Genomic DNA, 27361 nt, shown 5'->3' on the forward strand with positions numbered 1-27361 from the left:
CTAAACACAGGATCCTAAGTAAAAAACATATGAGGTCATCATGAGGTTGTTAACATTATTATATTTAATTACGTGTTGATAGAAATCAACACGTAATGAAATAAGACCCTACGGTTTGATGATTGATAGGTGTGTGGGCTGTCTTTCATTTTAACACACGGAACAATGGGGGCTATCCACCCTTATCCACAATGTAAAGTAATTCACACAGCCTCTTCCCTCTTCTGTGAGGAGCAGCAGGTTCAGCTTTCAGAACAAAGTAACAAAACACAAAAATTGCATTTATTATTTTAAATATGTCGTGTAGTAATAGATTTATTTATTTTCTTCTCAAGAGAGTACCAGAATGTGTATTTTATATGTTAGTATTTCAAAAAATCTCCTGGTGGAGAATCCCCCCAGACCCCCCTGCAGGGGTTGGGTGTTCAGCATGTCAACTCTTTCACCTGTGGGAAAATTGCAGGATTGGCTCCAGGACTGCGGTCAAGCCAGCCTCCACTTCGGAATACACAGGGGGTGTTTCTCAATCTCGAGTAAAGCTGCTCCAGAGCCACTATTTCTCGGTAGAATTCCATGTATGCTGGACAGTGGAACAGTACTTCGGCGGCACTCGATGACGTAGTATGCTCGAAATAGTGGCTCTGGAGCAGCTTTACTCATGATTGAGAAACACCCAGAGTAAAACCAGCACATGTCTCCAGGGTGATAGCAGGACACCCCATATAGTCACTCAGAAAATATCAGGACAATCTGATGTAGAGGGGATGATAGCTCAGACTTCAAAGGTATTCTATTTTGAAACTGTACATCAGATTGTCCGGATATTTTCTGAGTGACTAGATGGGGTGTCTTGCTATCACACTGAAGTGAAATAAGTCTTTGATACTGGAGAGTTTTTGTTTTATTCTTATCTAAAAACAGCGGGACGATAGTTTATATATGAGACTTCAAAGGTCTTTTATTTTGAAACTCTACATCAGATTATCTTGATATTCTCTAAATCAGTGGTTCCCAACCTTTTTTCCCAAGAGCCCCCCCAAACGACTCCTGTTGTAATTAAGCTCCATTATATATGAATATGTTTGGTATGTTTTTTTAGGTATATGTGTTATTGTTGTTACAGGCCTCTACCGTAATGCATGGATATTCACGCAATACAACGTGCGGGCTGGTTTGACTGTGTTTTCCTTTTTTTTTTTTTTTCATACAGTTCAATTTTGATTATTTGAGACTATAATGATCTAATTAAATAATCTAAACCTCAAGCATGACGTTTCACTGTAAAGGGGGGCATAGCGTGTATGCAATTACATTGCAAATACTGATTTGAGCCCATAGACTGCTTGAGCCCCACCACTGTATGGGTTGGCTTTACGGTACCATAGATTACCCAGCAAAAATACTCTGGTGCCGCCACTGATTGTAACGGAATGCAGCCATCACTAGCTTAATTAATAACACCTGTGCTTTTCCTACTGCGACATGTCAAAGAGTCTTCGAGATATGCCTTCTAAAAAGTCAAATGTGTTTATAGATCATTGAACTACGCCACTGAGGCCAATATTCAGGACAAATTCGTCCACAGAGAAACACTGTTCACTCCTAACGCTGGGTGACGCTATTCCAATGCAGTTTACTCACTACCTTTGTGGGCTCCAGACGCCCCTCCGGCCCGGGAGAGGGCGCTGTGCTGCGCGCCGGCCCGGAGAGACGCCGTGTGGGCTTTTTGTTCCCAGCTCCTCGGTGCGCTGTCCACTTCAGCACCACAAGCCGAGCAGAGGCAGCGGGCTAGCTAACGGAGACGAGGAGGGACGGAAGACACGGCTCAACATCAGCACCGAGTCTCAAATACCGAAGAATATCCCCCAGAGACGCCGACACCAACGAGGCTAAAGACTGCATAAAAGGTACGAGTTTCCCCACACGCTCAAATAGTATCAAGTTAAAGCACTAGGAATAAAAACGAGTATCAATGAAGAAGCTCCCCTTCCACTCCAGTTTCATAAATACTGTATGAGCGCATTGAGGCGTTGTTTACGTTAGCTTCTTGTTCCGTCAGTGCAACGTAATTCCCCCTTATGGTTAGTTTATTATCCCTTGTTGTAGGGACACTTGAGTACTACACCGCTGTGTTGTACGGAGACCGTGTTTTTGCTGGGCAGCCTCTCCTCGCTTTGCAGATGGTGCTGTTTTTTTATAAACTCGTCGATTTCCGTCGCTACACTGTCGCTGTTTCTTTATATCCCCTCTCTGTCCTGGCTGCGGGACCTTTAATATCATCGTCACTGTTCTAATGCTGTTGCTGTTTGGGTGAATTGAAGTGCGTATTGTGTTGGTTAAACCGCTTTCACTCGGTTCTTGCGTGTGTGGGGTCACCCAGCGTTGTACACACGACATATGTTCATTCACATCACACTTATATGAAACAATGAGTTGATGTAGATTATTAGAATAACATTCTCTAAAAATAATTCGAATTTGACCAATATTCGCAATGAACACTTCACAAGTGATCGTGAAAAGTGAGTACATACAAAAACGGTGTTTAACCCTAACCCACTTTATCAATCTAGTCTAAGTGCTATAACGTTACCCTGTGTCATTCTTAATGTAGATCATTCAAAAAACAACTCCACGGGACGAATTATGAATTGACAGGTGTCATATGAATTGAAATTTGCACCAAAAAATGGCAGATCTTATTAAGGAATAATAGATTTTAATAATAAAAAACACATAAGCCTGGAAATAACATTGAGGAGATTCAGTATGAGCTTTATTTAAACTATTTTGCTGCTGTGGCTTTTACAGTCCTTCCATGTCTGTGTAATATCTCTATTACCAACATCAGAACAACTGTTAATACAAAGTGTAGCGGCAGTAAGAAGATGGAGGTTCATTACACACGGTAAATCTCTATAGGGATCATATTTATTTATTTCATTAGAGAGGAGCTGAGTGCTTGTGAACATGTCTCCTCAAAGGAAATATTGTTTGTGATGGCAAATGTTGAACCCATTAGTCCTAAATCCATTTGTGAATCTACAGAAGATTTATCACAAACTGTTTTGAAAAGCAATACATTTTGAAGTCTTATTCAGAAATGCCAAACATGCAACGATTTCAGCTTTACAAAGGAATTGCTGTTTTATGTGATTGTAAACTGAATATTTTCGGATTTTAGGCTGTTGGTTTCATAAAACAAGCCGTATGAAGATGTCAGCTGTGGGTTTTTTGAAAATGTATTTGAATTTGGACTGTTGGTTAGACAACCAGTTGCGTGCAATTGTCACCTTGGTTTTGGCAAAGGATATTTTTCATTATTTTCTGACAATTTATAAACAGCACAAATAATTCATTGAGATTGCATCCATAATGTAAACAGTGCCCTCCCTAATTAATTAGCAAAACTCCCATCATGCTGCTGCAAAATCCAAGACGATAAAACCCCAGCTGTGCGACAACACGCACAGATCCCAAATGCAGTCCGTGTCGACATAGCAAATGATTGTTTGCCTCGGTCTTCATGAACACCCCCCGTGAGTCAGTAATCAGCTGCTCGGCTAAAAAGGAGAAGTCAGCAGGAGCTGTGTGAGTGACAGAGACAGTGCTGACCAAAGGCTCAGCTGCATGGGCTCTGGTGAAGATAAACATTCCTGTGTGTATCTTGGAAAGCAGCCTTCCATTTTGTCTGTGTAGAGCTTGCATTGGCACGAGAGGCCCAGGTGAGGTAAGAGGCTGATAGAGGGATTAGCTTGTATTAGGACGTGGCCGCTCATAGAGGTGTGGGAGGAGCGTCACTCATCTCCCTCTATCTCCCTCTGCCGTCTGTCTCCACAAAGTATCTGTCTCCTGCCAGCTTCACATTCGCATTGTTCCTGGGTGAACAGCGATATACCCCACCTCCGCCTCCACCACTTTGCAGCATCGCAATGTGTCTCCTGGCTGTCCCTCTCCGCCACATGCAGCCTCTGTCAGCGCTGGCCATCCCTGCGCTCGCCTCTCCTCTGCTCCCCCCCAGCAGACACACGCTGTTCCTCCTCCTCCTCCTCCTGTCCTACTCCCTCCTTCTTCTGCTCTCCTGAAGGGCGAAGCCGCGGAGAGCCTTGTAGGGGGTGGGGAGAAGGACAGTTGAACGTGGGGGAAGAGGAAAGATAAAGTGGTAGATTTTCCTAGGCTCAAGTGTTTTCAATAACCCGATATGGCTGCGGTGGAGTAGTCTTTTGTTGCTTAGAAAGGTTCTTAACTGCGTGAAATGACCCGAAGTACTAAGTGACAGCCTTGTTAGGAGCTGCTGGAATTCTCTCAGTGCTAAAGATACTTCCCTTTTCATCTCTTTTTAGCACAGAACTGAATTATGCTTAACCAAAGAAAAATAATTATACCGTCTCACAATTCTTTTTAGGAGCAGCATTTCAATAAAAGTACACCATTTGAAAACCTCCTTCTTATAGGAACACATACAGCCGCAAAAGTATTGTGGATAAGAGTCCTTGATTGAATTGTATCACATTGAGATTTGACGTACTTATTGTCTTTGTGATATACATAAAGTTGCCTGAAAACAAACAAAAACATCAGCCATTGCTGTTTTCTTTTCCTCAGATGTGCCTATCAACTCACCTTCACACCTTTCCTTGATCTCAGGATTGTTATTCTTTGAGGTCAAGGAAAAAGAGCCAATTCCCCCAAAGATATTGCTGCAATGTGAGAGCACGGCACTCTGCCTCTCAGGAGAAAGGCAGCCAAGTAGACTGGGCTTTGAAAGGAAATCAGCCCGAAAGTGCACATGAGTGAGGACTGGTGTAGCCGCGCTGTATGGCATCACTGCAGGAGGTTTTTTCATTATCATTTTCTTTTATTCAATAAACGTGTCAGTCTGTTTCAGATCCAAATGCACTGAGAGTATTCTTGCTAGAGTTGAGTTATGTTGCCGTATCATTTGGACGGAGGCGTGGAGCATCTTTCTAAGGGAGCCGTGTTCGGTGTCGTTTTTGAAGCAAATCACGGTGATCAGAGATTGAACGTGGAAAATGTTACATCTATTACAAATATATTTGGAATCATATTAAAAAGGACCACAGCGTTATCTTTTTTCTCACCATTTTTTTTCTCACTGTATTATTTTCTCATTGTATTTTCTTATCGGTCAGTGTGTTATTGAAGGTTGGGACAATGACAAGCTGTAAATGATCTGAGATCCATAAACAAACATCGGTAAAGTTGCATTGGTACAAAAAGGTGAGGAATCAAGACTGGACTGTCATTTCAGAATATAGCCTCATATTACAGATGGTCCGATATCCAGCTTCTCTGACCTCCAACACTCTTGGAGAATGATGAGAAGCTATAAGACCCTGGTCTAAATGAGATGGGTACCCAGCATACTCGCGCTGTTGCTGGTCTGTTTCCGACTATGTGCTGTTGTTCTTGGTGTTTGTTGCCGTCCTCAGAACCTGCAGCCGCCCTCTCAGGCACAATGCAGCACTTACCTGAAATGATTTATCCCTGTCAGAATATACCTTCCTACCTCCGCATCTTTGCAGCGTGTCACAGCGCTCAGGCTGACAACATAGAAAGCTATTCTTCCCATGTTAAAGCGCATCCATTTTTAATCCTCCTTCTTTGAAAACAGACACTGAAACAGAAGGGGTACTCTCTCTCTCTCTCTCTCTCTCTCTATCTCTCTGACTCTTCCTGGAGTTTACTTTGTATCATCATGTGAGCTGGTTTCTTTTGTATCTCCATTGCGTGATGAAGCATTTCTCACAACATTGTGGGAGGTTTGTATCTTGTTCTATTCTGAAATGTGCATCCCTGTGCTTCAAATAGAGATGTCCCAATCCGATCACGTGATCAGGGAACGGAGCCGATCACGTGATTTTCAAAAGATCGGAATCGGGAGAAAAAAATCGGGGATAGGGATTTTTTAAATTTTTTTATAATTTTTTTTTTAATTAATGTTACAAAACCAAAATGACCATGTTCACGTCTTAAAGTCATCCTGAGGCCTTAGTTTTGGTTTAAAATGACACAACATCATGTATGTGTTGCTTCTTTTGGGCTTGTTTTCAGACCTGGTTGCTTATGTCTCTCACATCTGGCAACAGAGTGGGCGCAGTGTCTAATAGTAGCAGTAAGCTAACGAGAGGCTACGTGCAGCTGGTGACTCGGGAGTCGGGACAGAGAAAATGTCAGGAGTTTGGAAGTATTATAAAATTGAAAGTGAAGGCAGTGTAACAGCCAGATGCAATGTTTGCAAGACGGAGACTTTTAAAAGGAAAGAGAAACTGCCCCAGAACAGTGAAAAGGCCAACAAAATAACAGCCAAGATAGCTGAACTCATCGCATTGGATGACCAGCCGTTATCTGTTCACTTGAGGTGGCACCGTAAGCTATTAGCAACTCCTAATGTTCCCATAGTTTACTTTAAAACCTCAACATTTGATGATTCTCAGGCAAGTTCTAGTTATAGGGTGTCTTCTATCATTTTAAAGCACATTTGTGAATAATGTATACATAGTGGAAATCAGTATTCTGCAGATTTCTTTTAATTTTTTCGATCAGTTCAAAAAGTGTTTTGTCTATGAAATGTCAGAATATAGAACGTGGAACGTGTTCATTCCAAATGTGTAAAAGTCCAAGTTTATGTCTTGAAGAGTCTTGTACTGCAAAGATATTCACGTAAAGGTGGGAGGCGTGTGGTGCAGTGGGTTGTGCGTTGGTGTTGATCAGAGGGTCACAGGTTCAAACCCCACTGCAGTCAGCATGTCGTTGTGTCCCTGGGACACTTCACCCAAACTGCTCCTGTGGGGATTGTCCGCAGTATTGAGTACGTCGCTTTGGATAAAAGCAAAAAACAAAAAATGCCATTTATCAATCATTGTTGCAGCTATGGTAAGAAAGTGTGAGTCTGTGTGTCTTTGCCTCGGATCCCCCCAGGGGAGGTGTGTGTCACTGTTTGAGAAAGAGTCACCTCCTGTATGGGGACAAAGATGCAAAGACAAGCCTCTTGTTCTCTTTATTCTCCTTTTTGAAATCCCACTCCACACTCAGAGGGGATTTAGTTATTCTTTCAATAGTTTGGATTTAGATTCTGCGTGTGTGTAATGTAACTTTAGGTTTGAGGTCAGCCTCCTGCTGCGGAGAGCATTTAAGCAACTTGGAAGATCAAGAGAACATCTGCTTCATCTCCTGATCAAAGGGAGCTTAGCCCCAGATTCATCCTCATCAAGAAGCAGAACAATTAACATTACATCAAATGTACATCAAGGACTAAAAACGGAATAATTCAACCCAACTTTCATTTTTGTCTGGGTTTCGAGGCTGTGTCTTAAGAACTGTGTCCTTCACTTGCTGATCATTGCTAAGTAACAATGTTTTATTCAGTATCTTCCTCAGATCTAATATTACTAAATTAAACATTAGCTTTACAATCCATTCAAATCAGTGCGCTCTATCACATCTGGAGTGTGTGTGCTTGTGCATGTGGTGTGTGTGTGTTGGCATATGTTCTAAAACATGCACATTAAACTGCATTATTGAAGTCAATACAGTCACGAGAACAGGCCGTGCACTTTCAGAGTCGGGCCGTTTGAAGCTGTCACGCAGTTGCTGCTCAAAGGGCAGTGTGAGACTGCTTGTTAGCCACCGTGTGTGTGTGTGTGTGTGTGTGTGTGTGTGTGCGTGCGTGCGTGCGTGTGTGTGTGTGTGTGTGTGTGTGTGTGTGTGTGTGTGTGTGTGTGTGTGTGTGCTACTCTCCCCATGGGACCTCCTTCCTCTATCCCACTGACTTCAGAGCTGCTTTGAAGTTCTTCCTCAGAGGAGAGGTGAAGGGGAGGGGGGAGAGAGTGAGACAAAGAGGGGTGGGGGGAGGGGTGAAAACACTATTTTTTTATTTCTCCACTTCCCTCTCCCCTCACATGTGAATGATGTCATAGGCCTCGTGGTGTTTTTAGTATGACAAAGTGTCGTTTTTGCCGCGGCGAGGACCTCGGGCGGAGTGTTGTGGATGCCTGGAGAGCGCTGTGTGCGTTAGGAATGTACAGCATGTTAGGCTGGTCATGGAGCCGCTCTCGGTCAGCTCATGAATAATGGAGCAGATCAGTGTCTCGTTCCGTCAGGTGATCCCGGTATACTTTTCAGGAGGGCCGTGTCGTGTGTTGATGCGAGTGCAAGTGAGAAAAATGGAGAGAGGCTGTAACAAGAGCAGCTGCTGCGGCCTACACACCCTCAACACAAAACCATCTGCCGTGCTGACTGCAGAGAACACACACACATCACACACACCCCCCCTATTCTTTCATCAGCAAACATACAGCATCTATCTGCACTACCTGACTGCAGTTTCTATTCTCAGTCTTCTATAAATGCACTCCCATACTGCACAACTGCTTTTAAATGTCCAGGTAAATGTATTTTCCTCAGGATTACGTTTGTTTTTTGATGTTTCACAAATACAATGGTAATCATTGTGTTCTGCGGAAGTCTGCATGGGGACGAGGATAGGATTGGTTAGAAACAAAACACAGAATGTCCACCCAGGAGACAGCTGTTGTCACGAGTGATACCAAAACGACATGTTAAAAGGTAACCATTGTTATTGTCTAAACATAACCAACATAGTGTGTCTACTTTGTCCATGCTGTCTACAGCCACGGCAGGAGACATTATGTCTTTGGGTTGTTGGTCCTTCCATCCAGATGTCTGTCTGTCAGTCAATACAACTGTCGGCCCCATCTCCTAAATGATGTTTCTCAGGAACGCGTTATATATATGGTACAAGCTCCCATTTGGACCCAAGGAACTTATTATACTGGTTTCAGTCAAATACCTTATTTAAATGCTAAGTTGAGCAGTTTTGCACAAAATGTCCTATTTGTGGATAAAATGTTAGAGGAGTTGTGGTTTTGTTTCAATAAACAACGTTTACACTTCAACCCCTATTTTTTTAAACTGCCACCCTAATCAAGGAAAAATATAGTATAACAAAAAATATATAGTAGTAAAAATATAGTTTATTAACCTTCAATGTGCAAAAAACCTTTTAATTGGCTCTCCAAATCAGCTCCGCCGTGAGAGATTTTACAATCACACACACACACATAAATGCTACATTGATGATGCTTGTCCACGCATGCAGTGCGTGGACAAGTGTTTCTAAGTACTCCCTAGAAAGCCCCTGAATCCAGATGTGTAGATAAAGCAAAATAGTGAGTGGGAGGAATGATCCTCTCAGCAGCCCATCCAGAGCTGCAGTAATCCTGAGTGGGTGAGGTGGAGGGGAGGATGGGCCGAGACACCATGATGACTCAGGGAGCAGCTCCCCCATGGGGAAGTGAAACAGAGCCTCAGTAATGACTCTCTCTCACCCATTAAAGACATCACTTAGGTACACTGATATAATCCCCCACTCGCATCGGCATGCAGTTCACAGGCTCTATTTAAATCCTTCTAAATAACCTTAATTTGCATCACGTACAGTCTTTTGAAATCCGCAGCATTTGAATTGTGCTGGATAAACAGTATTATCAATGGATGCGTGTAATGAGCGACAAAGGTTCTGCGGAAGTGAAAGCAGCGGAGGATAATATGTCCTCAGTGCTCAGCTGCACCGCGTGGCACAATTCCATTTATTTACCCCAGAGACGGGGAAAAGGCCAAGGACGCAGAGGAATACAAGCTGGAGAAGGTGGCGCTGCAAAGATGAATGCAGGCTCTGACCTTTTCCATCTTTTCTTTACGAACCATTCTGGGAATTCATATCGGCCTCTCCTGCTGCAGTCGCCGCTCTGCCTCCCTGTTTAGAGCGGGCCAGGACTAAAATAACCCTCCCTTATCCTCGGCTTAGAGCCAGCGTGCTGCCGGAGAGCAGATTGAGCTTGGTGTGGAATTCACCTGTGGCTGCTTGTGAGTAACTAGTCAGATTCGTCATTGTCACAAATGGTGTGTGTGCATGGGGTGGTTGATGAATATCGCTCTTTGAGCCTATGCCTGTGTGTGTCTGATTAAACAATGTTCCATTTTAAGCCTCCATAGTTGGACGATTATGAGTTTTGTTGTTAAATAATTAATAACCTGTTTAACATAAAGACCAGCGTGTGTATTATTCACAGCCACTTCTCCAGCAGCTTGACTTTTACATTAGCCTTTGATTGCTCTCATAACTTTTGGGCCTCTCAACACCCTTTTGGCTCTATTCATGTACAAGGCTTAAAGAACGAGTGCTGTTAAAAAAACACAATCTCACTCCAAAGTCATCAAATAGCCGCGGTCAGTAGCCCTGACTTCCAAGTGAAACACTTCTGATGCTTTTTAGGGTATGGTCATGTAAGTAAGGATGAAGAGTGTTCATGTAATGAAGGAGGTGGGGTGGGCGGATGCTTCAAACAACACTGGCATGTCAGCGGCACATCACAAGATACATTGTAATAACTTGGATGCATTTTTGAATTAGCCATCATCAGACTAATGTAAAAAGTAGTAATGAATGTATAGTTAGTTAGAATTAAATAAGCTATGTAAGCATGCTAAACTACTGTAGGAACATGATTAACATAACTGCTTAAAGTTAGTGTAAAGTGCAGTCTCAGAGCTGCTTTTATCTTACACTTAAGGCCAACATTGTACCTGTAGCAGTTTGATAAATACAGGCCTCAGACATCAGCTTATAAGCACACCTTTAACAAGCTTTTGATTCATTGTTATTGTGACTGTATAGCAAACAACAACAACAACAACAACAACAACAACAACAACAATACAATAAGCCAGCATTGCCTTATGAAAATGTGCAAACAATTCTTGTTTTAGAGTGTTGGCACATGCTTGATATTTCTGATTTCTTTTTTTTTTAAAGCACCCGTCAGCGCATTTAAATAACAAGGCAAATTAATATACAATACGAACTGATTTCAGTAACAACATTATTGTTAACACAAATTGGCAGCAGGCATGAGGTATTTGGACAAAAGAAAGTCCCTTACAGAACACATATCTAGAGATCACCCTTTGTTGGTGAGATCCCATCCACAGCATGTTCGGAGAGTCTGTAAAGGAAGAAAGGGAGACAGCCTAACATGGCCAAAGCTGTACCTATGGTAACTAAAGAGAGTGTTTATATAAAGGTATATGGACATGGTGAATTATTTAGAAGCTCTATCAGAGAGTGTCTGGCAGACACAGCCCCCAGACGGAGAATTCAAACCTGATATGGGACTGGAAGGAGGAAGAGATAACCAGTGGCAGCCTCCACCAACAGAGCACAGAGAAATCCACGACCATCAGAACGAACAGTCTGGTGTGTAATTGCTGTCTTTATGAATGTTGTAAGTGATAATATGAGCTGTGGTGTGTCGCATGGACAGAGTATGCCGTCTGGTTGGTTTGGAGTTATGATGTCGGATGTTTTGTTGTTGTTGTGATGAGTGCATGGCATAGTAAAGTAACACGGCACTGCAGTCTATAGAGGACGTCCTCGCCACATCTCACACTGTCACCACTTTGATCGAGCCGTCATCAGCAGTCTCCACTTAATACCATGGAGGCCTGTTTATCAAGACCTCTGAGAAATCATTTACTGCCACAAGAGGAACATATGCTGTCCTGATTATCTTTCACTACACTTGTAGTATGACAGCGTGTAGTGTAGGACTACATTATTTTAATACTGAAGTGCAATATTTATGCGATGTATACAATTTGAGTTTTTCTTTTAAATTTGTGACATTCTGAGATTGCATTTTTATTCGCAATTTTGTGCCGTTTTATAATCAGAGCATACTCAAGTTTTTTTCTCGTACATTTAGAGTGATTTTCTTGAAAATTCCCCTTTCAAACCTCGGAGAATATCTGATCTTCCATTTACAAAGCTAACCTAGAAACATTGAGACGATTGTTTTCTCTGAAAAAGACCCACAAATGGCTCACAGTCCTTTTCTTAAACCTACGACAGCCTTGCTAATGGAACAATTAAATAAGGAACAACAATTTCATTTCGTAACTTAATCATTTGTTCCGTTACCAGTTACTAATCCTCCACAGTATTTATAAACCTCTTTACGTGAGTTATGACGGAGTTTCTTCGCAAGAGTCATAGTATATTGTTCATTTGACAATTGTTTTATTCAATCTTTAGTAGAAATCAATCATTAGACTTCTGAATCCAGCCGTTGCATCATAAAGGTATAACTGTCATGTCCAAATGAATTTCCAGTTATATCCAGTAATATTAGGGGCGTGGCATGGATTTCATATTGTGATCATCTTAATACAGAAGCAGAACATCCATCCAGCTACACGAACTACACGTGACTGATGAACTGTTATTTTCTCCTTTTCAATGTTCTCACTGTGGCTGCCATCTCATGTTGCACCATGCCACTATCGAAGTTCCTCAAGCTTGATTTAGAAAGCAATTTAAACTTCATGCAATCAGTAAAAGTTGTTCTTCTCATAAGAGAAATTATGCCATTTCCAACGCCTTACGCTAATTACGCTGATCAATCTTAATGAAATCAGTTTCCAGCTGCGGCTGCAACCACAGCCTAACCCCTTTTTGTAACAGTAGAGAAATGCATTTAAAAAAAGCTTTATCTACTTGCATATCAACATTTAACTCAAGATGACTCCTCATATCAGCACGTCAAGTAGAGGCAATCAAACAAAGACGAGTGAAACAGATCTGCTCTGGGAGCAGAACGTTTATGTACCCTGGCTGCCCATTTCTTTTAGGGACAATGTTTGCCTTCATTGCTCTCCATGGACATGTTATTGTAGTAGGATAGGATAGTGGTGGTCTAAAGGATAGTGAGGTGGGCTGAAGATCGGAAGGTTGTGAGTTCAAATCCCGCCACGAACACCACCACTAGTGTGTCCTTGAGTAAGGCACTTAGTCCTTAGTTACTCCAGGGAGAATGTCCCTGAAATTGGTAATTGTAAGTCGCTTTGGATAAAAGCGTCAGCTAAAATGAAATGTAAAAATGTAAATGTATTGAAGAATGAGAGATTGGTATGTTGTGGGAGATGCACTCAGAGGATGTTGAGGCGCTGCTCTCCTCCCAGGCTGCCGCTTCACCCTTGTTACATGTTGCGGTCCGTGATTGCAGGCCAGGGCTCGAGCGAAAAGATGGCGATAAAGAGGGACATTTGAGTATCGCCTTTGTGTTGGAAGAACAGCATTTGACTCTGAAGACACCACGTGGTCTTTTCCCACATGCACCCACTTATATTAACCAGTCTGATAAAAGACACACACTGATAGCCTCTCTGTCGCTGAGGCTCCCAGGGGCCAGAAAAAGAGCTTTTGTTGACTCACATTTTGATCTGGTGTTTGTGTGAACACTGGCTTTCTTAGCAATGTTGCAGTCTTCAAAGCCTTCTCACATCAGCAGGGTACACCTTAGAGTTCTGTGATACTCTGCAGCACTGTTATTGCTGGATTATTGTGTTGTTGCAGAGAGAATGTGAGGTCTGTCTCATCTCCTTAGAGGACACTGAGTCCAAGGATTCACTCGTAAGATGAGCGAGTGTGTGGCGCGTTGTGTTGTCCCTGAGTCACAGTTGAAGCGTTGATAAGGACCTCGGACACGTAGCTTTCTTGTAAATAGCTCTGAAGACTGTCTCAGAGACAGAACGGAACAGAGATTTTAGGGAGAGAGATGGGAACAGGAAGTGGTCAAACATAACCATATCATTAGTTATGCTTTACCGTCTTATTGGAGCTTTAAAAGAGTTAAGGCCAGCTCAGGTAGTATTCGCAGGTTGACGCGCCTGTCATGCAGCAACAAGTGGTGGACATTATTTCTTGATTCATGAAATGAGCTTCCATTAGAAATAGCTTTTTACTGTATGAGCATAGCATCAGAAATGCATCATACTTAGGCTTTCATGTCCTTGCTTGATGGACAATCTTTATTGGTCTGGTCAGACATGAAGGAACCAGCATGTTTGTCAAAGAAATACACTTCACCAACAAAAGCAACCCCAGTATGCTCACATAATATTCCACTATGCGAAGTACACTTTCACTGGTGAATAGTGTACTGTGGAAAGCGACCCTGTGACCTCCGGATCTGTGCTACGTGAAACAGGTATGACCTTCAAACGCTCAGTGAAGAGCAGTGACCCGTTTGGGCATAACCTGTAGTTCTAACAAGGACATGTTGCAATCTAAAAAAACAAAAACATTTGAGTCTTTCCGACGGACAGATTGAGAGCTGTCTGAGGATGATGATGCGTCTTTCCTCTTGGCCTGTCTGCATTTTGCTCATCTGTATTCTATCCTGGATGCTCCATCCTCATCGATTAACCCCACAGTGTGGAGCAGATCTCGTGCTGGCTTTAAAGGAGTCAGCTGTCAGGGGAAATGTCATGCCCATTGCCTTTTCCATTAGGGAGAAACTGGAGACCCGGAGTCCTCTGGGGCGTGCAGCCAGGAGTCCATGGATCCATGGATCCTATAGGTGCTTCTGAAGCTCCATTATGAGCAGAAAGCGTGCAAGGTCATCCCGCTCACTGGAGACCAAGTTTATATGAAGTATATTTTCAACCCAACTTCAAAAGAGTGATGAATATACATTTCAAGGTGGACCTTGGGCGTGAACTTTTTTTTAGCCGTTTAAAGGGTTTCTGAGGATGTTAGTCTTTTATTCAGTGTCAACAAATATGATTAGCAACAGAACGTGGGAGATGGAGAGGGTGAGAGAGATTTAGTGAGCGCAGAAATGCATCTGTGATCTGGTTACCTTCAGGGTAAGCGTGTTAGAATCTGACTGAATGTGATGCTGCAGATTGGCTGATGGGGAAACGGAGGCCCCGCTCTGATTGGCTTGTGGTGAATAGTCAGTAATCTTTCAATGAAAACACTCAATTGATTTCTTGCAGAGTTCGTTGAGACAACTAAAGCTGGCACTGAATATGAAGCTGGCCAATAGCTTAATGAAATGCAACTTAACTTGTTAAAAAGAGTAACTATGAATATAGACTGTTTTTATGTGGGCTAATGTGAGAGACTGAGAGACATTTCTATGCAACCAGTAGAGATTTCCAGGCAGTTCCTTCCCTCAGCCAACAAACTGTCTGGCACATATCGCCCTGTTAAATGGTGGGCTGTAGTTTCCATTGTTTTAAGTATGGAATAAACAAACAAGATATATTTGGTAAGATTTGCTGGCGTGTGGTTGGCTTGTTACTGTTCAACACGCCAAGTAGGCTACCCGGCTTGAGGCTTTAGCCTTATATTAAGCTAGGATACAGAAATTAAAGGATATCCATCTCGTCATCCAATTCTATAAGAGTATTTGAACAATTATATTTTGCTTCATGTGTCCTTATTTTGCACCTCAGTTTATAAGAACGAGGCAATCATTTGATTCCTGACATGTCACCTTTGCAGTCTACCTTTGTCTGTTTTTTCTTCTGAATTACAAAGTGCAATGGACATGGGCTTGAAGATAGACAGTCTTCTATTACAACGTGTAGTCTATGGCAGAGGAGTGCTGAGGGAATGTTCCGAGTTGAGATGAGAGGATCTGCAGCGTGCCAGCTTCAGACAGGTAGCTGAAATGACAAGAGCAGACCCCCTGTGATGCTGGATTGAAATGGGGCCCCAGGGGACATACAGTATGGGGAGAGAGAACATATTGAGATTCACAAAGCAGCCCAAGGATACAGAGTGGATTTTTTATTTGCACAATATGAACAGTAACTTACTGACAGGTGGCAGGAGCATGAACGGAAATAAAACTTCCCTAGAACCATCTAGTATTTTATTTTTTTCTATAACTTTTCTTCTATCTACAATGTCTAAGTTGAACTACTAGTAGAACAAGTGTTGCACTGTCGGTGTCAACTGTTGATTCTAACCCGAATATTATTCATTTGTATCAGGGATGGGCAACTTGGATGGTGGTGGGGGCCACATCATGTATGTACTGGCCACCAGGGGGCCACAGATTCACTTGGAACACACACGCACGCACACACACACACACACACACACACACACACACACACACACACACACACACACACACACACACACACACACACACACACACACACACACACACACACACACACACACACACACACACACACACACACACACACACATTCCATGTATTGTATGTAACAAATATACTAAGTCTGACATCTTCATTGACATTTTACAATCTTTCAGGGAACATCCTCACTAAACAAATATCAGTTCACAGAAATGTTATTTAATGTTTACAAGTGGCATGTTTGTATTGAACACCATTTGCCCATCCCTGATGTATATAGAGCCTCTGTGTAGATTGGAGCACATCCTCTATGCGGACCAGAAGAGCGGGAGATCCCAATGCTCAGCAGGTTCATAAGCCGGAGTACTGGGCAGGAAACAGATGGCGGCGTTGGAGGTGGGGGCTGGTGGTGGAGGTGGGGGCTGGCAGGCTCACACATCGACTCAGTGCCGGGCCAGAGGATATTACGGCAAGCCTGGACACACTCATCCTCTGTCCCCTGCCTCCCCGGGGATTAATAAGCCCATATGGGGAGCACCAGAAGGGATGTGACATTTACGGGGGTGATGGTGTAACTGGTTATCCATTTCATTTGTCTTATAATGTCTGACTTGGACTCTGTAATGTTTGTGAAACGTGTTATTGTTGCACGTGTTATGAGACTCTGTCTTGTAATGAAGGACAGAAGAGGAGAGTCGGAAAGCTTTTCCGTTTGTATATCGGTTGTCTGTCAGCACTCAGCAGTATTACCAGAGACTACTGGCACTATTTTCATGCAACTTGATTAACTTGGTTGAAGCATGCTCCAAGGAAGAACCCATAACATTTTGGAACTCAACCGAATTACAGTCGGGATACACAAGTAATGTTTTAATTTCATTAACATTGCAAGGTTGGGCATGTGTGCTGCATTCATGTGGCATGGGTTTCAGATTGAGTTTACGTCTCAAGTCGATAGAACTACTCAAGAACAGTTATAATAATTGAAATGCAAACCATATCCTTTGTAGACTAAACTCGGAAAATGGGCATAAGATTGGCATCAAACCAAGGAGAACCCCCCCCCTCTGGTTTAATCCGTCACCCTGCCCTCCACTGAAGGACATCTTACCCACCACTCTGACTGGAATGTCTTTCCAACAAAGGCGGTAGCATACTGTGTTGCTGCTGCTTCTCTGCCAGCATCGACTCTGTCTGGTCTGGAGATGTATTGGTGTTGGTGATCACCTCTGGTGCGGCCGAGGGCTCCGTCTAACCTTTGAGGCGCCAAGTGGTAGCCCAGTGGAAGAGCAGCAGCCAGCTCACCTGACCTTTGAGTGCTTTCATAGTACCCCCCCCCCCCCCACACACACACACCCACACACACACACACACACACACACACACACACACACACACACACACACACACACACACACACACACACACACACACACACACACACACACACACACACACACACACACACACACACACACACACACACACACACACACACACACACACACACACACACACACACACACACACACACACACACACACACACACACACACACACACACACACTCCCCTCCTGACTCCGGCCAACTCTCAGTCTGCTGGCTCCTCTAAACCCTGCTGTCTGGTGAGTGCTGTAAAGCTGTATCGGCTGCTGTCCCCGGCTCCCCAGAGAGGAGGCCTGTCTCTGGCTATGGGCTGCCAGACAAGAGTGGCAAAGGAGAGCAGACAGTGAAGATAGATAGTTATACTGCAGATAAGCCAGGGCTCCACACCCTATCACTGTTGCTCAGTGTGTGGGTGTATGTGTGAGAGAGCGACTTACAATATGTCGCAGAACAAGCACCTCTATTATAACTCAAATCAGAATCTTCTGTATGTATTGTCAGTGTCGAAAGGGTTTCATGCGCTTGTGTGGTCTGAGCGTTTGTTGTTGAAATGTCAGAGGCTTAGATGAAGGTGACCTCCAATCTTAGTTGTCATTCAGTGAGAGGAGTGAAATACAAATCCACAGTAATGATAAAAGGCGTTCTGCCTGCTGCATTGGCGTTCTTCTTTCTGGTAGTAACAGCTAGCCCCTTTCAGATCGGATTGAGTGCTTACAATCATTTTTGATTGTCTTGAAAAAAGGCAATTTTCCAACCATACTCCCAATAACAACTTGGTCTAAATGTTATTCAAATCACTTAGAGTAAAATGTTCTGATTATCTCACATCTCATATATCACTCTCGTTGTCTTTTCCTTACAGTTCATACACCGAAGTTCTGCATAACTGCTTCACTTCCTGATCTGTGTATGAATGTACACACAGTTGTTTATTCAGAGGCTGGGGATTATAGAGGATGCCTCCTCTGAAAGGTGCCTTAATCCTGCCCCAGGCTGGAGATTAGCGGCCTCTTCTTTTTGAAGATTTTACTCAATATCAGCTCCTTCCTCCGGCATGTAAATACTGATTACAGAAACATTACTTTAGACACCCCCCCCCCCCACCCCCCGAAAAATACACAGATATCAAAGACATTTCATGTGTGTATCATCTCTCGGGGCAGCACGGAGGAGCCTGCTGCCATAGCAGTGCTTCATAGCCCACCAGCACGTAGTCTCTTCCTGACAGATGGCCCGAGGAGATGTGAAATCTGAGCAGAGGCCGAGAGAGGTGGGATGTCCATTGTGGCATCATGGTGGTTTGTCTCGTGTTATCTCCCAGGCACGACCCGGGCGAGTCATGCCTGGCCGCAGATACGGGTGCGCCGCAGATTGAGATGTAAAAGCAGAAAGAGGGGTGGGAACAACACGGCGAGGGAGGGATGAGTGACTGACAGATTGAAAGAAGCTGCTAAACATTCTTTTTCTCAACTCCTCTCTCCAGCTGCAGGGTGCGTACGTGTGTGCACTCGCCTGCCTGCCTGCCCCCTATGCAGGGCAGCGAGGTGTGTGAGGAGCTGATGACAGATGGTCATCATCAGATCTGTCCGTGCGTCTTCTTCTCCACCTCTCTCATCCTCTCATGGATCTTATGATATCGGGTCATAGAGAATCACAGAGGATAGGTGTGACCTGTCCACTGTCTCAGTTCTCCTACAATCAATCAGCCACTCTTTCAGTTTGACATTCTCCCTCCCTCTCTTTCTCTCACTCAGTCAATATCTGCGCCAGATTCATCTCGACCTTGACTGTGTCTGCCTTCAGCAATTGTTTGGTGTGTAGTTTTTGGTCTCTAATTTAAAGCTATGCATTTTTCAGTAGAAGCCATCATTGAGAAAGCCTGTCAAAACAGGACTTGTTTTGCAGTTTGACCTTCATTCAGTGGAAGCTACAGTATCTGTCCCCGAGCGTTGAGTTAATCACTGCGTGTCTCCTCGCAGTGAAGAGAATGCTTCCTTATCGTGACAGACAGTGGAAATGTCAGCGATTGTGTGGAGGGTGAAGACTCCCAACAAGAGCCCAAATATATCAGGGAATAGTGACAAAACCGTCTCCTAATCACTCTCCTGTTGTGCAGCATCACACAGCATTTCTGATCCGTCAGCAATCTGTGGTGCGGTCCCAGTGGACGCCCTCCATCCCCCATCTCCACAAATACAGAGGAAATACTGTATACGTACACACTGTGAATGCAGAGAGGGAGGGAGGCGCAGTGCTCAGTTCCTGTCTCTCTGCACGTATTAGGGCTGACAGAGCAGAAGGTAGGAGCAGAAAGGTATGTTTGTGCGCGTCTTATCTTGGAGAGGATGGCAGTGTTTGACAGGCGGCACGGTGTACTACCTCTAAAAGCCTCCTCAGTGACACTTGTTCTTATATCTGTGTCTGGGTCTGTTATTGTCGGCGAGGGCCAGCGACCAGCCTTGAATCTAGATATGCCCAACTGACAACTCTAATTGGAGCACGCATGCAATTACTGTCCTTGTTTATTCTTAAAGATGATTACATCCTCAAGCAGCCAGCCGTGAAATAGAAAATGTTACGCTGCAAGGCCAAGCCGTCTGTCTTCGGATAATTTCAAAGGACATCCCTGTTTATTACCAGCTTTTGACCAATGTACAGACAGCCCTACTTATCCACAATCAACACCACAGGGATTGTACAAGCATTTTTTCAAACAACGAAAATCAAATAAATTGTAGCTGCATCATGATTTCAAGAGGCTCACTGTGCAGAACAGTTTCTAATGGATTGATAGTTTGCATGTTTTTCTTTCCCCCTTGAAGATGAAATGAAGCCTCTGCTCTGTACTTGCTTTATAAAAGCGCTACTGTCCAAATGAATTTGAAATGGAATGTCAGGGTTGCCTTGGAGACACACTGAGGGGGAAGCCGCTCATTGTAACTCACCTGGGCTGTCGTTGGGAAGACCGCCTCTGCGTTTTAAGAAATGAAATAGTCATGTTGTGGGTTGCGGTGAAGTGGGTGAATAATCAAGTGAAATGGTAAAAATGTCTCATGGCCATTGATTTGTCAAGGCCTATGAATTGACTGAATAAAGGACTGAACGTCATTGGTAATTATTGAAAGGCCATCAATACGTCTTTTCTCCATCAGCTTCTTTGTAAGAGCAATGAAGCGCTACACTGACGCAAAATAATCAAAGTTTGATATTTCTCATCTAGTTTTTTCTTTCCTTTTCTGTGTCCTTCTCCTGGTCTAAAGGTGGCTGTGTTGGGAGGGGGGGGGGGGGGGGGGGTAAAAGGATTTTAATAACATGTAGTAACATTTCAATCAGAATCTGAATCTGAAGTTTTTGGGTTGTTTGGTTACTGTTGGTTAGGACCGCATCCTTTTGTCAATAGTGACAAAAGGTCTGTAAAGGTAAATAATTATATGTATCTATTTTCAAAGCAATGTTTTGAGCTTCAAGAAGGGGATGTGTTCCTCCTCTTGCCCTACAGTCCTGCACTTCAGTATCTTTGCCTGGCTGTGCGCACACATGGTGCCTCTGCTGGTCCCTCTTTAGATGTTCTCATCCATTTTTCTACTTCCAACCATCCAGTTCACAAAGAGAATACATTTACTTAAGACAATAACAAAGACTACATTCTCAGATTAGATTTTGCAATCATTAGTTATCAAAATAGTAAATATTTCTGTCTATCCACCAGAGGTGGGGACTCGAGTCACATGACTTGACTCGAGTCGCATATGTTTTGACTTGCTTGACTAACATTGATAAAAGACTTGACTTGACTTTGACTTGGTATTCATGACTTGAGACTTGACTTAAGCTTGAGATAGATGACTTGAAAGAACTTGACTGTTTAAAATTAAATTGTTGCGTTTGTTTTTGTAGTGAGATATTACGTTTAGTTTTTTCGAAAAACGTGATTATAGCGCCATGCGCGCAAACCTGGCAACCCACTAGAAGGCAGGGTTGCGTTCGGATAGTTTAAAAATCCGCTCCTAAGTTCTAACCCTATCTCCTATTCCTTGACCTCTGATGCGGCTTTCACACCAGCGCTTTTCCCTTTCGAGCTCCGAGCGGGAGCTTTTCTGATTCAGCTCCGGTTTCCCTTTTCAGCTCCCGCTCTGTGCACACCGCCCACTGGCGCCCCAGAGCTGCCCCTGCTGCGTCATGACGTCACCGTTTACATCGCTGATTTGCTCCCCAACGGCAGCCATTACGGCGCTCACAACAACAACAACTGCGTCGGGTCGATGATCGTGTTGCTTTTAATCACACGAAGCCAGAATAAATTGAATAACGACTTCTCCAACCTTATACCTTTCTCCAGAGTGCCGTGGTTCATTGTTTATTAATGTGTTTCTGCAGCATTTACCGACCGCTGCAGTGCTGCTCTTCCACAGGAGTTTATTCTCCCGTTAGCTCCCGGTTAGCTCACACTGCAGCGGCCGCTCTAAAGTATTCACTGTCCGACTCACACAAGCAGCTGATGCATATCCCCAGTTCCCTTAGCCTAAGTGAATGTGTGTCAGTCTGAATTGACACTGTTTGGCATCACAACGCTGTTATGAAAGTTTCTCTGGTATAAAACGGGTGATGTTGGCATAGCAACCGAAGCTAAACTGACTACTTGCATCCGATAGCTGCAATAATACAAAACAACACGTCTGCCTCTCTCCACAATGATCGATAACAGTGAACGGATGGTCAAAGTAAGGCACAAATAAACAGAATCACACGAAGCCTGGTTAGTGTTGCCTGACTTTATAAAGTGTGTTTATAGGCACTACTGCTTGTAGGCAGGCATAACAGTCGACCCATGGGAGGTGGGTTTAGTTTCCTGCACGCCTCGACGTAAGAGAGACGTAAGCGACGCCACCTCTTAGCTCCGAAGCTCTTGCCCTTAGACCGACAATTTTTTGGAGCTGGAAGTGAACCCGATTCTGTAGCTAAGAGCCAGCGCTGCTGCGGTGTGAACAGGAAAAAACGGCGCTTTTCCGAGCCGGAGCTGAAAAAGCGCTGGTGTGAAAGGGGCATATGTGAAACGTCACGGGGTTAAGGGATAGTGGATAGGGGAATTCAAAAGGATTTAGGAGAAGAGACTGCGGTGCTTTAGAGAATCCGACTTTCACTATCCGACGTGTTTATGATGCGCCAGCGGACGTCATTTTGTGCGTCTGCTACAACATGGATGTTTAATAAGAACGACGGACAGTAGTAAACTCATCTAGAGACTCTGCTCCGTGCTCTGATGCTGCTGCTTTGCTTTATGAACGTGGACAACAGAGAAACATATTCTTCATGACCAAAGTTGGAATTGAAATAAAAAAGGAAAGTGAAACTTATGCTCGTCACCCTCTCCCTCCGGTCTACATTAATACAAAAAATTATCCCAGTATGATTGTATGAACTATGAAAATATCTTAAAATCAATACAAATGTATTTATTATAAACGTTAGTCCTTAACATCTATCACTGTGTACATCACCATTAAAACATCTTTTAAAAGTTGAACAAACCCCACACAGCTCAGTAAAGACTGAGATGTTGACTTTATTTGATCATTTCAGTAAAAACTAACGTTCATATTTCTCTCTTTGATTATAATACTGATGAACGTTCAAAACAAAGCACTTTGGCAACTTACCGCCTATGTTTTAAAATGCTTAATAAGCACCGTAACTTTCATGATATAATTTCTCCGTCATAATCGATTGTTTCCGTGAACGGCCGACTGTTGTGTGACGCCAAATGCTGCGGCTGCAAGGCATTGTGGGGCAGCATTTTCTCCTCTCCTGCCGGTTAGGGAAGTCCAGTGGTTCCTAAGCTAAAGGAGGTTATAAAGGAAGTTTGAAACCTCCTTTCCTTTCATTCTCATCATTCTAGAGAATTCGAACGGCACTTATCATGGCTGCCCCTGAGGGACTTCCGGGTCATTTCACTCCGTTAGGAAGGTTCCTAAGCTAAATGGACTATTCGACTGCAGCCATGGTGTTACCGAATAAGATGTGGGCCGAACAACTGGTGATATTCTATAATGGTATCGGCAGATGTATCAGGGGCGTGGCCTTTGTCGAATAACCAGGAAATACACATTTTGATCGCTTCTTCTGTCGTTTACATATATCTTTTGGTATATTTGGCTCCATAGGAACACTTTGATGTACTTTCAGGACCAGTGTGTGAGGTTGTGGTTGCGATGCCGATATGCGGACGCGTACAGCGAGGACTACAAAAAGACACATGAGGTGACTGGGGATGTCTGTTCAAAACATTGCAAGCTTGAATAAATCATTTAAACCATTTATTTTTGCCAGACTTATTACTGAATATCGTTCTTAATGTGATACCAAGTCCATCTGAGACCTGTGTACACCTTCAGACAGCCTACAAGTGAAGCACACGTTGTTTACTCACAGTTTGATAGCAGCGTGGAGAAGTCTTCAGCTGTGGAGCTGTGATTCGCCCAGGATAAACTGTGATGACTTCTGTGGCTTGTTCTTGTTGTCAGTCTTATATTTGTATCATGTATCGTTATTAATATGATGTCGAGTTGATTTGAGACCCGTTTATACTTTCATACCGTCTGTTAGTGAAGCATACAGTCTGTCTGAGCTGTTTACACCCATCTCCAACGCAGCGTGGAGAGCTGTGGTAAACAGTGATCCGCTCAGATTAAACTGTGATACGAGTTCCGTGGCTATCAACCAGCGGTCATGTTTAATATTAAAGACTAAACACATTGATCCCTTATCACAACGGTATTCTGCACTTTGACGCACAGGCTACACTAAAGATCTTTTAAAACGTGATGACTAAAGAACATCATTTGTAGTTAAATAGCCAAAATGTGCAAAAATATGGTTCTTTGGAAAGTGAAACACATATATGTGGGGTACACGTGTCCAAAGTGCTGATGAAGGAGCTCTGCATAATGAGTCCCGTAGCTCTTTCTTTAATCAGACTATTGTTCGTTCCTATTTCTGTTCTTCAGCTCACTATTCTCTCAGGCTTTACTGCCAACAACACTAATTATGAGGAAATGCAAGTTCAGCTGTTTGTATACAAGCGTCTGTCCTACACTTCTGCTATAGCCTATTGATGTTCCAGATGTCAGGATGTTGTTGTTGCGCGGTCTTCATGTGTGCTACTGTCTCACTGTTCTCTAATTAACTATCCAGGCGCTCCACACGTTGGCTTTAGCTCCGTCTGTCATTGTGTAGACCGCTCCGGTCAATACAATTCTAACAATACAGCAATGAATCTTTTTCCCTGAAGGTGTTTCACTGAAAGAGAATGTTCTGACTCTTGCTTTCTTCTGGTTTTCTTTCACAAACGGACTTTCTTTTTCCTATTAAATTGTTCCATCTCTGGAAAACCCATCTCTTCCTCTCATTCTTCTCTCTCATGTGTGTCTTTGACTCGATTAGCACAAACCATTGTTCCCTGTTATCTTCTCACTTTGCTTTATCTGGAGCAACCTGGTGGACCGTTGTATTACAGTATGTTATGCTTGTTCAACTCTGTATCTGTAGCCAGTAGGCCTACTGATCCCAGCCACCGAGCCCTGACCTTCTTTATACCCTCTTTTATCTCCTCTTCCTACCTTCTTTAGTGTTCATCTGTCCTTGCATGAAGTTTGGGGGAGACATAACTGCATCTGTTGTGTGTGCAGGCTCATGGCTAAAGAGCCCTTGGCTGACAGCTGTGATGCCATGACTCAGAGAACAGGCCAGCAGCTCAGGCCTCTTCTTGTGTCTGATTCATCCACTGAGCAGGGCGGCAGCGGCCTCCAGGGATCTGTGTGTGAGCTTGAATGAAATGAATAGCTTTTCTAAAATTACCTGATCGCAGATTAAATCCATTTTAGTAGAAGCTGGTGTGAATGAAATTAGGCTCAATAGGTCCTTTGTTAAGATGCAAGGAAATATTGTTTCCTTAATGTCGCTAGAAAATATAAAACCAGAGCATTCCCTTCCCTTTCACTGTGTGTTTCTTTCACAAACTCTATCTGGTTTGCCTTGAGGAAATATATCTTTTTCAAAACTTCTTGCAAAAGCCAACTTAAGTTCTAGTAACATAGCAACCAGTGCTTAGTTTAATTTCTAATGATTGAAAAACACTAGCGATTTGAGAAAATGTCAAGACTTAGAAATACGTAACTAATAGGATACTAAAACTCTTAATATGAAAACAGTGGTAAACGATGGAGAGGCCTTCGCCACATACTCTACACCTTTAATATCTCCTCTGTTATATCAAGTCTCCTGTTTTCAATTATTCTTGATTGTTTTCTTTGGACAAATATTGAGATATATTTCCGCTCCTCTTGATAACTGTTGGCAGTGGTGGTAGTCAGTAAAGCACTTTATCCACCGCCTCACAGTCTGTTGATAAATGGAGTGGAGTTGCCCTTGTCTGACCTTAAACCCACCATCGATTTGTCTTCCTTTGTATTCCACTATTTTAAGCCAGAGCTGTTTGTAAAGAAAGGCTCATGGTTATAAACCCTATGGCTATGAGGACAGAACCATCTTCTAATTGATATAATCAAGTTTATACAATAGAATGCTGCAGGAATTATTAACACCAATGTTGCACTTCTGGATCAATCATCTCAAATGTCGTTTTTTGTTAAATTACCTGAAATAAACTATTTGGTGAACTTGAGCTTCATAGATTTTCACGTTCTGTTCTGCAACCAAACATTTGTCGGTAAATACCCTACTTGTGAATATTGAAGCGTTTACTATACTATAAGCTTTTACTACTATAAAAAACAGTAAAAGAAATCCCATTTGCTTTTTGTTAAGGGAACCAATGCCATGCTAACTTCCAGGGTACACTATAGGAAACACAGACATGTGTGCTGGATATTAATAAAGCTTGTTAACATGTTAGAGGCCAACAATCATCTAATTAGTTGGTACATGAGATGGTGGTACCTATGGACATGGCACACAACACTGTAGCTATAAATAAGAATGTGGCGTCTCAGTCAACATGCCAGATGTAATAAGAACTGATGCATTGTTGGCTACGCTCCATTTGTAGTCATCTGTTATTCCACAGCAGCAGTTGCAAATATTACAGCCTTATTAGATGCAATAAAATTGAGCTGTGGATGTGTCTGCTGTCATATGGAAGAGGCTTGGATCTGGATGTTCCTCTTGTATTTAGAATGTGGGATTGGGCCTAAACCTGAGGCCAGATGAAATCTGAGGGTTCAGTCATATCCCATAATTACAACAGTAATGACTTATCAGTAAGGACCAAGTGTCAAACTGTCAGATGCCTGAGGGCTATTTTGCATTTTGAGCATTTTGTGAACACTTTTTGTAAGTGTGTATGTTAAAGACTTTACCTGTGGGAATAACCCTCATTTCATAGTGTTTGAAAATGAACGCTGTTTGACTCGCCTGTAAGACAATGAATCCAGGAGTTGGTGCCTTGGCTGTTTAGCAGGGACAGATTGGGAAATAAAACAGCTTTACCAATGCTCCAACAGAAATGTATTAGCCATGCTAATGACATGGTTCTAAGGGTATCGCAGGGTCAGCAGATGCCCTCGGACTTTCCCTCCCTTCCCCGTAATCTTCCCACTCTCCCCATCTGCTCTGCCTGCCTGCCTGCCTGCCTGCCTGCCTGCCTGCCTGCCTGCCTGCCTGCCTGCCTGCCTGCCTGCCTGCCTGCCTTCCCTCCCTCCTCCTTATCTGCAACTCATTCCCCTCGGCCACTCGGTCTATATTCAGGCCCCGATCCTTTGTTCCTGTCCACTTATCATAGTTGCTTCATTGGTTCTTTGCATTGAGCTTTGTATTTGACCTTTTGACCTGCCTGTAAGATATTTCATCAATAACTCATTCAAGTCATCTTGCTGCCCTCTCAGTCTACGTTTGGGGTTCATTCCAATTTCTATGCATAATCAGCCATGACCGTCAGATAGATTGCCATGGAATA

The 27361-nt window shown here is 43.2% G+C and overlaps 1 protein-coding gene across 2 annotated transcripts in view; it reads left to right on the top strand.

The window, feature by feature from the left end:
• The first annotated feature begins 1745 nt into the window (after window positions 1-1745).
• srrm3 (serine/arginine repetitive matrix 3) overlaps window positions 1746-27361 on the top strand; it is an 81837-nt gene continuing 56221 nt past the window's right edge. For both annotated transcript variants that reach the window (XM_034098336.2, XM_034098337.2), the window contains exon 1: window positions 1746-1907. The gene's annotated coding sequence lies outside the window, so the exon portion shown is untranslated. The remainder of the gene's footprint in view (window positions 1908-27361) is intronic.

The sequence above is a fragment of the Pseudochaenichthys georgianus genome, chromosome 14 (genome assembly GCF_902827115.2).
Source record: "Pseudochaenichthys georgianus chromosome 14, fPseGeo1.2, whole genome shotgun sequence".
NCBI lineage: Eukaryota > Metazoa > Chordata > Actinopteri > Perciformes > Channichthyidae > Pseudochaenichthys > Pseudochaenichthys georgianus.